Here is a 15,885-nt window from a genome sequence, read left to right as displayed (position 1 = left end):
AGGGTGGGTGTAGGGGAGCAGGGGGGGAGAGGAAGGAGGGAGAGAGGGGGGAGCTGAAGTCAGAGGGTGGGTGTAGGGAAGCAGGGGAGGAGAGGAAGGAGGGAGAGAGGGGGGAGCTGAAGTCAGAGGGTGGGTGTAGGGGAGCAGGGGAGGAGAGGAAGGAGGGGAGGAGAAAGTGAAAGAAAAGGGAGGTTAAAAAAAGAGACAGAAGGAGTCACAGGGAGTCAGGTGTGGGAGGTGGGTGGAGGAGGAGTGAAGAGGCAGGGCAAGGGCAGAGCCTCAGAGGGAGCTCTCTGCTGACAGGAATGGGATTTGCCCAGGCACAGGCAGACACAGAGCCAAGCCCAGGCCCAGACTTGAGAGGGCCTTGTTTCTCTCTCACAAATGCCTCATACACTTTTTTTTCTTTCTTCCTCCCTCCCGCCGTCCTTTCTCATCCCCCTTACAGAATCACTCCCTCTTTCAATCTGTCCTTCTATTTCTCCTCATCCACTTATTGAATATCATTGTCTCTCTCCACACTCTCTCTCCTCTCACTCCACTCTCTCTCTCTCCCCTAGAACAAACACATATTTACATATGTAGAATCTTAATTCGACCAGATTCTCACTGCAGAAAAATAATCCAGCAGCAACAGGAAATGTGAATTATTGTGTGGATTGTAATTCATGGACTTTGTGTAGGGGTTGATACATTTTTAGTTTGAGCTAATCAAGTCTGACATTTTAGAGTGGAAATTACAAACTTTAAAAGCCTTTTTAGCCTTGAATACATTACAAGTTTGCATTTCCTTCAACAACAGGGTGGTCAAATTAAGATCCTACACCTGTACATATTCACGTGCCTTCCTTATATTTACATATTGCATTGCTGCAGCGTTATATAATATTGTAGGTCTGTATACCAGAGAATCCAGGGAGGGTGTTGGCCACGTAAGTAAATAATAATACAAACCAGCTGTGGTCCCAGTTAAACTGCTGCTGTACCCTACCGCAGAGCTTTCTGACAGCGTTAGAGCTTCTGCAAGCTCTACGTAGTCTCATTTGGTAATTAACGTTACTGACCAGAGCTCATATAGTAGAGCTCTCATTTGGTAATTAACGTTACTGACCAGAGCTCATATAGTAGAGCTCTCATTTGGTAATTAACGTTACTGACCAGAGCTCATATAGTAGAGCTCTCATTTGGTAATTAACGTTACTGACCAGAGCTCATATAGTAGAGCTCTCATTTGGTAATTAACGTTACTGACCAGAGCTCATATAGTAGAGCTCTCATTTGGTAACTAATGTTACTGACCAGAGCTCATATAGTAGAGCTCTCATTTGGTAACTAATGTTACTGACCAGAGATCAAATAGTAGAGCTCTCATTTGGTAACTAATGTTACTGACCAGAGCTCAAATAGTAGAGCTCTCATTTGGTAAATAATGTTACTGACCAGAGCTCAAATAGTAGAGCTCTCATTTGGTAACTAATGTTACTGACCAGAGCTCAAATAGTAGAGCTCTCATTTGGTAACTAATGTTACTGACCAGAGCTCAAATAGTAGAGCTCTCATTTGGTAAATAATGTTACTGACCAGAGCTCAAATAGTAGAGCTCTCATTTGGTAACTAATGTTACTGACCAGAGCTCAAATAGTAGAGCTCTCATTTGGTAACTAATGTTACTGACCAGAGCTCATATAGTAGAGCTCTCATTTGGTAATTAATGTTACTGACCAGAGCTCATATAGTAGAGCTCTCCTTTGGTAATTAATGTTACTGACCAGAGCTCATATAGTAGAGCTCTTAGACATCTTTAAAGCTCCTGTGTGCTCTAAATGTAGAGCTCTCATTTGGTAACTAAATGTTAATGTTACTGCTAGAGAACATATATTAGAGCTCTCAGTCAGCTTTAGAGTGTTTGCAAGCGCTACAGTAGAGTATGCATAGTATAGTTTTGTAAAAAATAAAATAAAAAAGTTACTCATCAGAGCTCATGGAGGCTCATATAGTAGAGCTCTTCAGCAGTTTTAGCTCCTGCAAACTCTAGATGCAGAGCTCTCATTTGGGAGCTAAATGTTAAGTATGACCTAGGGATTATAACCTAGAAAGGATTGAATGCAACTAACGTTGTCTAATGCTCAGAGCTCATATAGTAGAGCTCTCATACCGTTTTAGAGCTCTTGCGAGCTCTAGATGCAGAGCGCTCATTTGGGAGCTTAATGTTCTGTATGACCTATATTACCTAGTCATTGCTGTTATTGTCTGTTATTACTGTTATTGTCAACCAACAAACTATAGAAAACTTCATCAAATGAACTCCTCTCCATTGTTTTGTTCATTTCTGTTTTTGTTATAACTTTGGCTTTCCTCCTGTCTTCTGTGTTAATACTCAGACTTTCCCCCATCAAGTTGTCTGGTCTGTCTATTGTTTTTAAGATGTCTCAGAGCTGAAGTTCTCTCACTCCAGAAACACAGGGCAGCTGGAGGGAGGGAGGGGTACTGTAAGGCGGGTGGCGCCTGGGGGTGAGGCACAGAATTGTCAGTGTTTATTTTGGAAATGCAGCCCTGCAGACAAACAGCAAGGGAACTGAACCCATAGCGCAGAGGAGCATTCAAGTTCACCATGGCATATCCTACCTTAGTTCCTGACTTCAACTGTTCTCTTCTGGGACGTCCATCCCATTCAGGTGATCAGGACTGGGGGGACTACAGTAAATACAGGTTAATGAAACAACCCCCAGAGTATCTGTTTCAAGGAGGAAACGGTGAGGCCTTGTTGTGATTAGTGGTTACAGTTTAACTGGAGAGGTATGCATGGTCTGTGGACTGGGAGGGTCGGGGCCGAGGCCCAGCCAGATAGGAGTGGTTTTACTGGCCTGGACCCAAATTCATAACTCAGAGTAGAAGTGCTGATCTAGGATCAGATCAGGATCTAGGACCCCCCCCCCCCCACTTGTCCAAGTAATAATATTCATTACAATCTAATGGCAAAACTTGTCCTAGATCAGCACTGCTATAGACGAGCCCAGGGGCGAATGGGCCATATTTATAAAGCGTAGGAGGGTTGGTCTAGGATCAGTTCCCCCGTCCATGTAATCTTATTCAATTTGATCTAAAAGATGAAACTGGTCCTAGATCAGCAGTCATATAGCTCTATTTTAACAAACCTAATGCAATGGAAAATCTAAGCACTGGCGGTAGCTATGGGTTCGGGGTGTCAGAAGTATTTATTCTATTTTCATAACCAGAATTAAGGACACAGTACAGGGTGGAGAGGTGAAAGAGCTGGGTTTTCATCAATAAACAGGTTGATTATGTGTCGAGGCCAATCAGAATGTGCTCCATGGCTAAATACAGTGCCTTGCGAAAGTATTCGGCCCCCTTGAACTTTGCGAACTTTTGCCACATTTCAGGCTTCAAACATAAAGATATAAAACTGTATTTTTTTGTGAAGAATCAACAAGTGGGACACAATCATGAAGTGGAACGACATTTATTGGATATTTCAAACTTTTTTAACAAATCAAAAACTGAAAAATTGGGCGTGCTAGAGTTCAAGGGGGCCGAATACTTTCGCAAGGCACTGTATGTGTCTTTTGAAGTTGTGTTTTTACAGTCTTGTATGTATTGTGTTGTCATCCACTCTGAATGAATGTTAGTCCGTTGTGGCCTATTGTGTTAAATCATCTACACAAACAAAATAACACCATTTTGGCCTGTCCCATATTTGCTAAATATGTTGAATATGTTTTTGAACAGTAATTGCATGGCTTCAATATGGAAATATACTGTTAACATAGCATTCCCAGTGATATAAGCCTACTGTAAAATGCATTATGTCTGAGCCATGGACGTGTCTAGCGTTGTCAATAAACCAGATTGTTTCACTAGTGGTAACATCTAACAACACAGTGAATAATTCTAATCAAAATCGAATAAAACTAAACAACTTGTTTTAAAAAATTGCTCCCCGTGGGCTTGTAATATTAGGCCTGAAACAACATAGACTTCGGAGGGTTTTACCCACATCCAAACTTTTCACACGAGTTAAAAGAAAGTAGTGACTTTACCACGTGACAAGTAAACGAACAAACAGGTAAATATAGCCTACAAGCAGATTCAGCACCACAGACATCGATCGGAATTCCCACGTTTTGACAGTTAGGTCCAACAGAGACAAGGGGAAGACGCATTTTATTTAATAACTTGATGTTCCTAAACATGCTTCCTACAGTTTACTGACACCTTTCATGCAATGGGAATCCCACATAATGAGTACAAACGTTTCACAGAAGCTGGACAAAAATAATGTCCAATATAAAAAGAGAAATGACTGTTTTGCTGCTTGTGATTTTTTTATAAACATTGGTGATGTATATTAGGCTACTGTGTGCGCCTCCACTGGCAAAATACCGCTATGATCAGCTTTAAGTCGCTCTTAAATATCCCCAGGTAGGCTCACTGAAATTGCCATATTGGCACGTGTTTTTAAGGACAAATATTTCCGCCCCTCCCACCTCAGCGCAAGTCAATCGTTGTTAGACAGTTCAATTGCCGAACCTGGCGTAAGGGCTGGAAAATGCCAATGCGGCAGTTTTTACAAGACGAAATTGCAAACTAACGTGCGTTTGACACTTGCGCCTCCTTACCGCCAGCCCAAAATAGAGCCCCTATTCTCTGAGACAATTTGTGAATAGGAGCCCTCGCCTCTCAGCTCGAGTGAGTCAGGTTTCGCTACGGTCTTTATGGCAGTTCTGTCTCTACTCTCTGTGTAGGTCCAGGAGTCTGGCTGGCCATCACCACACCACACAGACACCTCATGTTGAAACTATCCAGAATATGTGTGTGTCACCTACTCCCAGTCTCATAGCAGCAGATAGTATGGGCCAGTTTCCCAGACATAGATTAAGCCTATGCCTGGACAAATAAGCACATTTAAGCATTGAGAATGCTTTTTAGTCCAGGACTAGTCCTAATCTGTGTCTGGGAAACCAACCCTATGAATATACAGCTAGGCTTCTAGGCCCTCCCATATTGTCATCACTGTTAGTGATACAACTAAGGAATCTGTATGTAGCCCACTTAATCATCTTTACTATATCCTGACTTCTGTCTATGAGGTGTGGTAATGTGGGTTGCTCTCTCTCTTCATGTATGATTTCCCCTTCCTTCAGATGCATGTGAACTGTTTGCATCTCCCTATAGGGAGTCTCAATCTGCCCCATTAGTCTGTGGCTGGGCTGGAGACAGTGAGACCAGCCACCATATTGTGTGTGTGCGTGTGCGTGTGCGTGTGTGTGTGTGTGTGTGTGTGTGTGTGTGTGTGTGTGTGTGTGTGTGTGTGTGTGTGTGTGTGTGTGTGTGTGTGTGTGTGTGTGTGTGTGTGTGCGTGTGCGTGTGTGTGTGTGTGTGTGCGTGCGTATGGTTACCATTGTGACTGTGACAGAAACACAATCATTTCCACCTGTAGATGATTACAAAGTTAGTAAGAATTCTACCTCCATGGCAGTGATCAGTTTGACGCAGTAACATTCCATTCCAACTCCTCACAGCAGTTGGTACAAACGGCTGTGTTTTATTAAGCTGCTCATCTCTGATATTGTGATTCTGTTTCCCTCCAAAACAGGTGGCAGCCGAGTTGTTCCAACAAGCATAAAGGGCATAGTTGACTGAGAGTTCAGTAGGCTCTCTATCTCATCTCTCTCTCTCCCTCTCCCTCTCCCTCTGTCTCTCTCTCTCTCTCTCTCTCTCTCTCTCTCTCTCTCTCTCTCTCTCTCTCTCTCTCTCTCTCTCTCTCTCTCTCTCTCTCTCTCTCTCTCTCTCTCTCTCTCTCTCTCTCTCTCTCTCCCTCCCTCCCTCCCTCCCTCTCTCTCTCTCTCTCTCTCTCTCTCTCTCTCTCTGTCTCTCTCTCTCTCTCTGACACACAAACAAACAGACACGTACACAAATAAACTGCAATTTAACAGGATTTACTTGAGGCCTGAAAATCCCATCAGGGACACATCATTTTATACCCTCAATCCCATTTCCCTACACCATGGAGGGGACAATCCCTGCAGCTCACCATCAGAGACGTCACAGCAGCACCAGTCACTTTTCCTTTCTGACAAGTATAGATAGATAGACGTATAGATACACACTGAGTGTACAATACATTAAGGACACCCCTCCCCCTTGTGCCCTCAGAACAGCCTCAATTGATCCGGGCATGGACTCTACAAGGTGTCCAAAGCGTTCCACAGGGATACTGGCCCATGTTGACTCCAATGCTTCCCACAGTTGTGTGAATGGACCATTTTTGACACACACAGGAAACTGTTGAGCATAAAAAACCCAGAAGCGTTGCAGTTCTAGATTTTTTAAAAGCGGTGTGCCTGGCACCTACTACCATACCCCGTTCAAAGGCACTTAAATATTTAGTCTTGCCCATTCCCCCTCTGAATAACACACAATCCATGTCTCAACTGTCTCAATGTTTTGTCCATGATGTTGTGTACACTCAGTGTAGATTAAAAAACATGAGCTGGCACACACCCAGAAAAAATAGTTTGTGTGGAGGTGCTGACTAACGGCGAATAAACTATAAACTATCAAAATAAAGAAAGTCGCACACTCCATGTATAAACTCCCAGCAATTTAATGGGGTTTTACCAGCGTTTCGGCATCACAGACCCTGAGGAAGGCACAGTGATGCCGAAACATTGGTAAATACCCATTCAATTGCTGGGAGTTTATATGTGCGATTTCCTTTATTTTGATAGTTTACACTCAGTGTAGATAGACATAGATAGCAACATACTTAATATCCCAGAAAAAAGGTTCAGGAACAGTATAGTTATCACGTGATAATGTCATTCTATCACATGGAGTTATTTTCAAACAGTGCTATTCAGTCGGGGAAAATATTTGTATTGGTTCTCTTAATTTTGAGATAAACATTTAAAGGATTGAAGGTTATGTTTTATGTGAAAATAAGAATTAGCAGATTTTAAGGTTGTATCATTAGATTTGGGGTTCTCGCCGAAGAAGTTTGAATACCACTGTTTTAAACCAAGAAACGGTGTGTTCAACGCTCGTGTCAGTGAGGAGAAACACGGGACAACTACAGGGAAATGGTATTTAAATGTCAAGTGCAGTACGATGTCTACGGATTGCGGTTTGTTTAAATCCCGGCCTTAGCTATTCAAGAGAACTAAACTACTACCTCAGCTATTCAAGAGAACTAAACTACTACCTCAGCTAGTCAAGAGAACTAAACTACTACCTCAGCTAGTCAAGAGAACTAAACTACTACCTCAGCTAGTCAAGAGAACTAAACTACTACCTCAGCTAGTCAAGAGAACTAAACTACTACCTCAGCTAGTCAAGAGAACTAAACTACTACCTCAGCTAGTCAAGAGAACTAAACTACTACCTCAGCTAGTCAAGAGAACTAAACTACTACCTCAGCTAGTCAAGAGAACTAAACTACTACCTCAGCTAGTCAAGAGAACTAAACTACTACCTCAGCTAGTCAAGAGAACTAAACTACTACCTCAGCTAGTCAAGAGAACTAAACTACTACCTCAGCTAGTCAAGAGAACTAAACTACTACCTCAGCTAGTCAAGAGAACTAAACTACTACCTCAGCGTGGAAGGCTTTTGGAAAACCAGCCTCTTGACTGAACCCTGTGATTGAGCGGGTGACACTCCCGCCACGAGGAGCCATAGCTCCAGATAAGTGGGTGGGTGGGGGTAGGCTTCTCCTGGAGTCCCTCGCGGTGCTGATAAGTGTGTGAGTGTGAGGGAGTTGTCTCGGCTTGTCCCCACTTGTCTCCACTGCGTGCCTCGACATTCACTGGCCGCTCTAATCCAGGACCCCTGCTGCTGCGTTGCCTTTCAGCCCGACCGTAATCCACTGGCTGCTATTGGCATCCCACTGAGATATTAAATCAGACACACGTAGTCCCAGAGTGTCTAACTGGGCTCTCCATTCTCCAAGCAGTGGCTGTGACACTGAAAGTTTAAACAAGCTACAGAGTAAATGCTCAGACACACCAATAGCATCTGCTGGCTCAGTGTACTTAGCACCTCTGAATGTAATTTGCGAAACGAGTGCGCACCAATTTAACTTGTAGAATCGCGTGAAAAATGACGGCAGTCTTGACATGACAGCATGTGGTCCCTAAAACACAGCGGGCTGAACGATCTGAAGATAAACGGTAGATCCACATTTGGTGAGATGTGTGAGAGCCTTAAAAGCGCTCGGCTATCAGTTCTCTTTGGTTGTCTTACCTGGATTCATTTCAGTGGTGCAGGTTCTAGTGGATTAAAGTGAGCAACAAGAAATCAATCTCTGCGTTTTTTGATGAGTGCTCCAACTCCTTTTTAACTTGAATTAGTCTGTTTGGACGTTCTTATCCTTTTTAACTTGAATTAGTCCGTTTGGACGTTCTTATCCTTTTTAACTTGAATTAGTCCGTTTGGACGTTCTTATCCTTTTTAACTTGAATTAGTCTGTTTGGACGTTCTACTCCTTTTTAACTTGAATTAGTCCGTTTGGACGTTCTTATCCTTTTTAACTTGAATGAGTCTGTTTGGACGTTTTACTCCTTTTTAACTTGAATTAGTCCGTTTGGACGTTCTTATCCTTTTTAACTTGAATTAGTCCGTTTGGACGTTCTTATCCTTTTTAACTTGAATGAGTCTGTTTTGGACGTTCTACTCCTTTTTTAACTTGAATTAGTCTGTTTGGACGTTTTACTCCTTTTTAGTCTGTTTGGACGTTTTACTCCTTTTTAACTTGAATTAGTCCGTTTGGACGTTCTTATCCTTTTTAACTTGAATTAGTCCGTTTGGACGTTCTTATCCTTTTTAACTTGAATGAGTCTGTTTGGACGTTCTACTCCTTTTTTAACTTGAATTAGTCTGTTTGGACGTTTTACTCCTTTTTTAACTTGAATTAGTCCGTTTGGACGTTTTTTCTTGGTAAACCATTCTCAAGGTTCTAGCATCTGTTGGTACTTTCAACAACAGGAATGTGGTTTCTATTGATTTTGATATTTTGCTGTGTGTAGGTTATTGTTAGAATGATGAGTCTAATATTCTTTACCTCTTGCCTGTCATCTTGGGGAACCATGGCTCTTCCATTTAGTTTAGTAGGAATTTATATTCTGGCCAAAAGAAGTCAGGACTGCTATATGATTTATATCCACAAATAGGCAAATAATGGCGCAGTACAACAGTGGTGTGCAGAACGGCATCTTCAAACGCACAACTCGTCAGTCCTTGTCACAGATGGGCTATTGCAGCAGACAACACCGCCGGGTTCCACTCCTATCAGCTAAAAACATGAAGAAATGGCTCCAGTGGGCACATGATCACCGACATTGGACAACTGAGTGGTGGAAAAACATTGCCTGATCCGCCGAATCCCAGTTCCTGTTTTATCATGCTGACAGCAGAGTCAGGATTTTGCGTAAGCAGCGTGAGTCCATGGCCCCATCCTGCCTGGTGTCAACGGTACAGGCTGGTGGCGGAGGTGTAATGGTGTGAGGAATGTTTTCCTGGCACATGTTAGGTCCCTTGATAACAATTGAGCAACATTTCCATGCCCTGAAGAATTCAGGACTGTTCTGGAGGCAAAGGGGGGTCTGACCCAGTACTAGATTGGTGTACCTAATAAACTGAGTACATCTACAGTACATAATGTATGCTTGCAGACTAAACCTTCATTGACACTCTTAGTTGACTGTCTAAGGCAAGCTTCCTAAAGGCTATGTTCCAACTAGCACGATGTACTAGCAAAGCACACTACTAAAGTTCCAATAGACTCCTCATTCTACAGTTGAAGTTGGATGTTTACATACACTTAGGTTGGAGTCATTAAAACTTGTTTTTCAATCACTCCACAAATTTCTTGTTATCAAACTACAGTTTTGGCAAGTCGGTTAGGACAAGTCGGTTAGGACAATTCCTCCAACAATTGTTACCAGACAGATTATTTCACTTATAATTCACTGTATCACAATTCCAGTGGGTCAGAAAATAACATACACTAAGTTAACTGTGCCTTTAAATAGCTTGGAAAATTACAGAAAATTATGTCATGGCTTTGGAAGCTTCTGATAGGCTAATTGACATCATTTGAATCAATTGGAGGTGTACCTGTGGATGTATTTCAAGGCCTACTATCAAACTCAATGCCTCTTTGCTTGACATCATGGGAAACTCAAAAGAAATCAGCCAAGACCTCAGAAAAAAAATTGTGGACCTCCACAAGTCTGGTTCATCCTTGGGAGCAATTTCCAAATGCCTGAAGGTACCATGTTCATCTGTACAAACAATAGCACGCAAGTATAAACACCATGGGACCACGCAGCCGTCATACCGCTCAGGAAGGAGATGCATTCTGTCTCCTAGAGATGAACGCACTTTGGTGTGAAAAGTGCAAATCAATCCCAGAACAACAGCAAAGGACCTTGTGAAGATGCTGGAGGAAACAGGTACAAAAGTATCAGAGTAAAGTAAAAGTAAACAGTAAAACAAGTCCTATATCGACATAACCTGAAAGGCCGCTCAGCAAGGAAGAAGCCACTGTTCAAAAACGGCCATTAAAAAGCCAGACTACGGTTTGCAACTGCACATGGGGACAAAAATCATACTTTTTGAAGAAATGTCCTCTGGTCTGATGAAACAAAAATAGAACTGTTTGGCCATAATGACCATCGTTATGTTTGGAGGAAAAAGGGGGAGACTTGCAAGCCGAAGAACACCATCCCAACCGTGAAGCAAGGAGGTGGCAGCATCATGTTGTGGAGGTGCTTTGCTGCAGGAGGGACTGGTGGACTTCACAAAAATAGATGGCATCATTAGGATGGAAAATTATGTGGATATATTGAAGCAACATCTCAAGACATCAGTCAAGAAGTTAAAGCTTGGTCGCAAATGGGTCTTCCAAATGGACAATGACCCCAAGCATACTTCCAAAGTTGTGGCAAAATGGCTTAAAGACAACAAAGTCAAGGTAGTGGAGTGACCATCACAAAGCCCTGACATCAATCCTATAGAAAATTTGTGGGAAGAACTGAAAAAGTGTGTGCGAGCAAGGAGGCCTACAAACCTGACTCTGTTACACCAGCTCAGTCAGGAAGAATGGGCCAAAAATCACCCAAATTATTGTGGGAAGCCTGTGGAAGGCTCCCGAAACGCTTGACCCAAGTTAAACAATTTAAAGACAATGCTACCAAATACTAATGGAGTGTATGTAAACTTCTGACCCACTAGGAATGTGATGAAATAAATAAAAGCTTAAATAAATAATTCTCTCTACTATAATTCTGACATTACACATTCTTAAAATAAAGTGGTGATCCTAACTGACCTAAGACAGGGAATTTTTACTAGGATTAAATGTCAGCAATTGTGAAAAACTGAGTTTAAATATATTTGGCTAAGGTGTATGTACACTTCCGACTTCAAATGTATGTGGACTTTTAGGGTGGACATTGGGACTGAGCCTTATTGTATGACTGGACCAGAGAAAGACTGCAGCTCAGTGGTGGGCTCGACCATTAAAGTACCCGTGTCAAACCTGTAGTTCCAAACCAGGAAGAGCTGTACAGCACCAACTGTTGCCTCACACAGCTGTCCAAGCTATCCACATCTGGCCAAGCATGCAGGCAGGACAAAACTATGCACAGCGCTAGGCAGAATGCTCTGTGTATACACACACTCACAACTACAAAAGCACACACACAGACAAATGTGTGCACACACAGACACTAACAAGAGCATGCACACACACACACACACACACTATTGAGGTGTGAGACCTTGGAATAGGATCACCACCACAGAGATACACAGCTAGACATCAGTGGACATCTGGCCTGTGGCCAGACTGACTGACTCACTGACTGCCTCACAGAGAGCAGCAATGAATACTGTAGTGAGTGGGAAAATCATTACCATGCTGGCTAACCATGCTGCTGTCTGATGAAAACCACTAACTCTCAGGAGAACTGATCTCAGTCATCTCTCAGTCTGTCGCTCATCAGCTGATTGGTTAAACAGAGTTGTGTGTGTGGGTGGGTGGGTGGGTGGGTGGGTGGGTGGGTGGGTGTGTGTTAGAGGTCGACCGATTAATCGGAATGGCAGGTTAATTAGGGCCGATTTCAAGTTTTCATAACAATCGGAAATCTGTATTTTTTGGGACGATTGTATTTTATTTTACACCTTTATTTAACCAGACAAGTCAGTTAAGAACACATTCTTATTTTCAATGGCGGCCTAAGAACAGTGGGTTAACTGCCAAGTTCAGGGGCAGAATGACACATTTGTACCTTGTCAGCTCGGGGATTCGTTTTTGCAACCTTCTGGTTGCAAGGACTGTGGCTTTTGTGGAGTGATGGGTAACGATGCATCGAGGGTGGCTGTTGTCGATGTGTTCCTGGTTTGAGCCCAAGTAGGGGCGAGGAGAGGGACGGAAGCTATACTGTTACACTGGCAATACTAAAGTGCCTATAAGAACATCCAATAGTCAAAGGTATATGAAATACAAATGGTATAGAGAGAAATAGTCCTATAATTCCTATATTAACTACAACCTAAAACTTCCTACCTGGGAATATTGAAGTCTCATGTTAAAAGGAACCACCAGCTTTCATATGTTCTCATGTTCTGAGCAAGGAACTTAAACGTTAGCTTTTTTACGTGGCAAATATTGCACTTTTACTTTCTTCTCCAACACTTTGTTTTTGCATTATTTAAACCAAATTAAACATGTTTCATTATTTATTTGAGGCTAAATTGATTTTATTGATGTATTATATTAAGTTCAAATAAGTGTTCATTCAGTATTGTTGTAATTGTCATTATTACAAATAAAAGCTTAAAATCGGCCGATTAATCGGTATCGGCTTTTTTTGGGGTCCTCCAATAATCTGTATCGGCGTTGAAAAATCATAATCGGTCGACGTCTAGTGTGTGTGTGTGTGTGTGTGTGTGTGTGTGTGTGTGTGTGTGTGTGTGTGTGTGTGTGTGTGTGTGTGTGTGCGTTCGTGCGTTCCTGTTTGGATGTGCATGCGTTCATGCATATGTGTGTTTTTCTGTGTCTTCATGTGTGTGAACACATGCATGTGCCTGTGTCTATGTAGATGTGAAGAGCACCTGGAATACGGCCCTGACACATAGTCTCATAGTTCACAGCAGTATTATGTACGAAATAGTGGCCAGGGGGCTTGGATGGGAGGCAACTCTCTAGGAGAGTCAATATCCCCTTCTCTTCCTGTTCTTCTTCCCCAAAACCTCCAGTGGGCCCCCAGCCAGACCTCCTTCCAGTTAGTCTCATATATATATATATATATATATATATATATATATATATATGTATATATTTATATATATTATGCTCACTGTCTGTTTGACACACAGTAGGCTACACACACACACGTAAGAAACATATTCAAAAACACCAACCCCTTGAAAACATTCAAACTTTCATCCAGCCCCCAACCAACCCCCTCCAATCCAACCCCCCTCAGAAAGTAAGAGTATGCCTGGGTTCATAATGTAATGTTTTATAATGAGCAGGCCTCCTCATGGGTTGGTTAACTGTATTCTGCCTTGGCAGGCCTTCGCCCTTTTCCCCTGGCCTCATCTGGGACAATGGGAGGCAGCCAATCGGGAGAGGCTCTGTCCCAAACCTGCTCCCCGAGCTCCAAATGTGCACACCATTAGGCGCAGGGACAGAGCAATTGCTTAATTGGAGGAAAATAGCCTCTTTATGCAGGCTTCTGCCCACACAGATCATCTGCTGCCCCATTGCCCAGGACAGTGTAGCTGTCCTGGTCTGCTATTGGTTTGGGTGCTTGGCCCTTGAGAGCAACTCTGAATTATGTTTTGTTAAATTGGGAACTGGCAACATAACAATGGTGATATTTCATGACAGTGCCGTTATTGGATCCCAGTGTTGTTTGTTCACCTGCTGTTATGAGAGAACATTGAGTCTTTAGGGTTTGCAATAGCATGTTTTTGTTTAGGGCTTTGAATATTGATAATGTATCACAGTAAACTGATGTAATGGTAGAAATAATACCGATAGTGTTCTGCTTCTGGTTCTGAATCTGACTCCATTCCATCATCGCGCAGAACTGAAATCCTTGACATGCCCCGCGCATATGGCTTCACTATTTGAGGCGACGCAACCCCACAAGGAGAGTAAGGCCTCGCTTGTCATGCGCGCTCTGAAAATGTGTTTCTGGGGCAATTCTACTTTTTGTTGGGTGTGACTGTCAAGCAGACATGTCGTGTCCCTATGAATATGAGGAATGACACGGTGTCTTTGTAAATTACAGACGCTGGCGGTGCACGTAGGCCTATGCCATGTCCAGTGTATAAAGATATGACAGGCAGTCCAGGGGGAGCGGCGGCGGCTCTGGACAACGGAGCAGGGCTGGCGCACCGCTGTGGACTCAGAAATTAGGTCAGTCCGCCCTGTCCTCCTTGAACTCTGCTCATTTCACATTTCACCGACTATCTCGGACACACAAGACCACATTTACAAACATCAAATATACCATACGGGAACGAACTGCCCGGGCAAATGATGTAACGCCTATATGTCATCCAGTGTAACAATAACCCGACACACAGAGAAGGATAGAGGGAAGGATATAGGGGAGTTGTAGGCTGAAGGCAACGGGCTTACCTTAGGGAAAAAATCCCGTGGATATGGCCGAGATGTCTCCGGTGTATTCCCTCTCCGGCAACAAACTTTCCACTCCGTATGTTTGTGCAAGAGCCTCTCGATGACAATTTCCCCTTTTAATTCTGTAATGTTGTCCTCTTTCAAAGCACTAAAGGAAGCTGACACGTCTAAATACAATAGTATGTGTCGAGTGAGGCCGTTCCCAGAACATTGGTTTGAAAAAGAAAATGGAAAATGGAATAAAACAAAGACGATAAGACTATTTCACAAGCAATACGAGATAATAGTATAGTGTTGATGTCAGTTACCGGGGATGAGATAATTTCTCGTCGCCAGAAACCCGTTCATTTTAGGCTAAACACCCTAAACTGTATCCATAGTCTAAACTGTTCCGTTGTGGAAAATTAAGATCACTGGTTGTAAAATGTGCATCAAAATTACGCGTTCGGTTTCGTCTTGGATTCAAAGTGCATCGCTTAATGGCAACGCTGGTCAATTAGGGTGTTCAATGGGTGGTCGTTCTCCAGGGAGTAGGCTATAGGAGGGGTGCGCTGGGAGATACAGAGCCGAGAGATGTCGCGAGGGGGGGGGGGGGGGTCTTCTTCGCTCGTTATGTTTCCAGATGCCGACTCCCTGTGGTTACAAACGGAGGTGTTGTCCTTATAGATTTCTATTCTTCTATTTCTCCCTGTCTCTCACTCTCCCTCTTGCTCTTTTCTGTTCTCGCCTATTTAGTCCTCAAGGAGACGTGTTTGGTAAGGTGGTCTCCCCGCGTCCGTCTGAGAGGACCCGAGCCAGCCCGTGATCTCCCTCTCCTCGCGCGCAGCAGACTAGCCCGGGCTCTGCCAGCTCAGCGCATGCTTGCTGCTCCGCCCATCCACCATGGGCAGTCAGTCCTCAGCTCCTCTCAAAATAAGTCTCTTTCTTTCTCCGCTGAACATACCGTTTTCTTTAACCCGCTTTAACTCTTACAATGAACCATACAGAAAATCATAAGGGATATTTATGTGTTAGGAGACAATTGGTTTGCATGTTTTAACGCATCTGTGTTACTGGACACGTCTCTGTTTTCCCAAGTTTAAACAGGAAATTGCTGAGCTTCTTTAAAAAAAACTCCTTGCCACATATTTGGTGTTCATATTTAACCCGTTAACTTCTTTATATTCAACAAACGTGTTTCTAGTTGTTTTGGTGTCTTATAAGTGGCA

At 43.1% G+C, this 15,885-nt stretch overlaps 1 protein-coding gene across 1 annotated transcript in view; it reads right to left on the bottom strand.

The window, feature by feature from the left end:
• The window catches only part of LOC116359858 (zinc finger protein GLIS2), a 63,750-nt gene extending 47,865 nt beyond the window's left edge, over window positions 1-15,885 (bottom strand). The window contains 1 exon segment of the mRNA XM_074933805.1: window positions 14,678-15,885. The gene's annotated coding sequence lies outside the window, so the exon portion shown is untranslated.

The sequence above is a fragment of the Oncorhynchus kisutch genome, unplaced genomic scaffold, assembly GCF_002021735.2.
Source record: "Oncorhynchus kisutch isolate 150728-3 unplaced genomic scaffold, Okis_V2 Okis06b-Okis10b_hom, whole genome shotgun sequence".
Lineage (NCBI taxonomy): Eukaryota > Metazoa > Chordata > Actinopteri > Salmoniformes > Salmonidae > Oncorhynchus > Oncorhynchus kisutch.
Note: the sequence above shows the minus strand (reverse complement) of the source record. Positions and strands in the feature narration are given on the sequence as shown.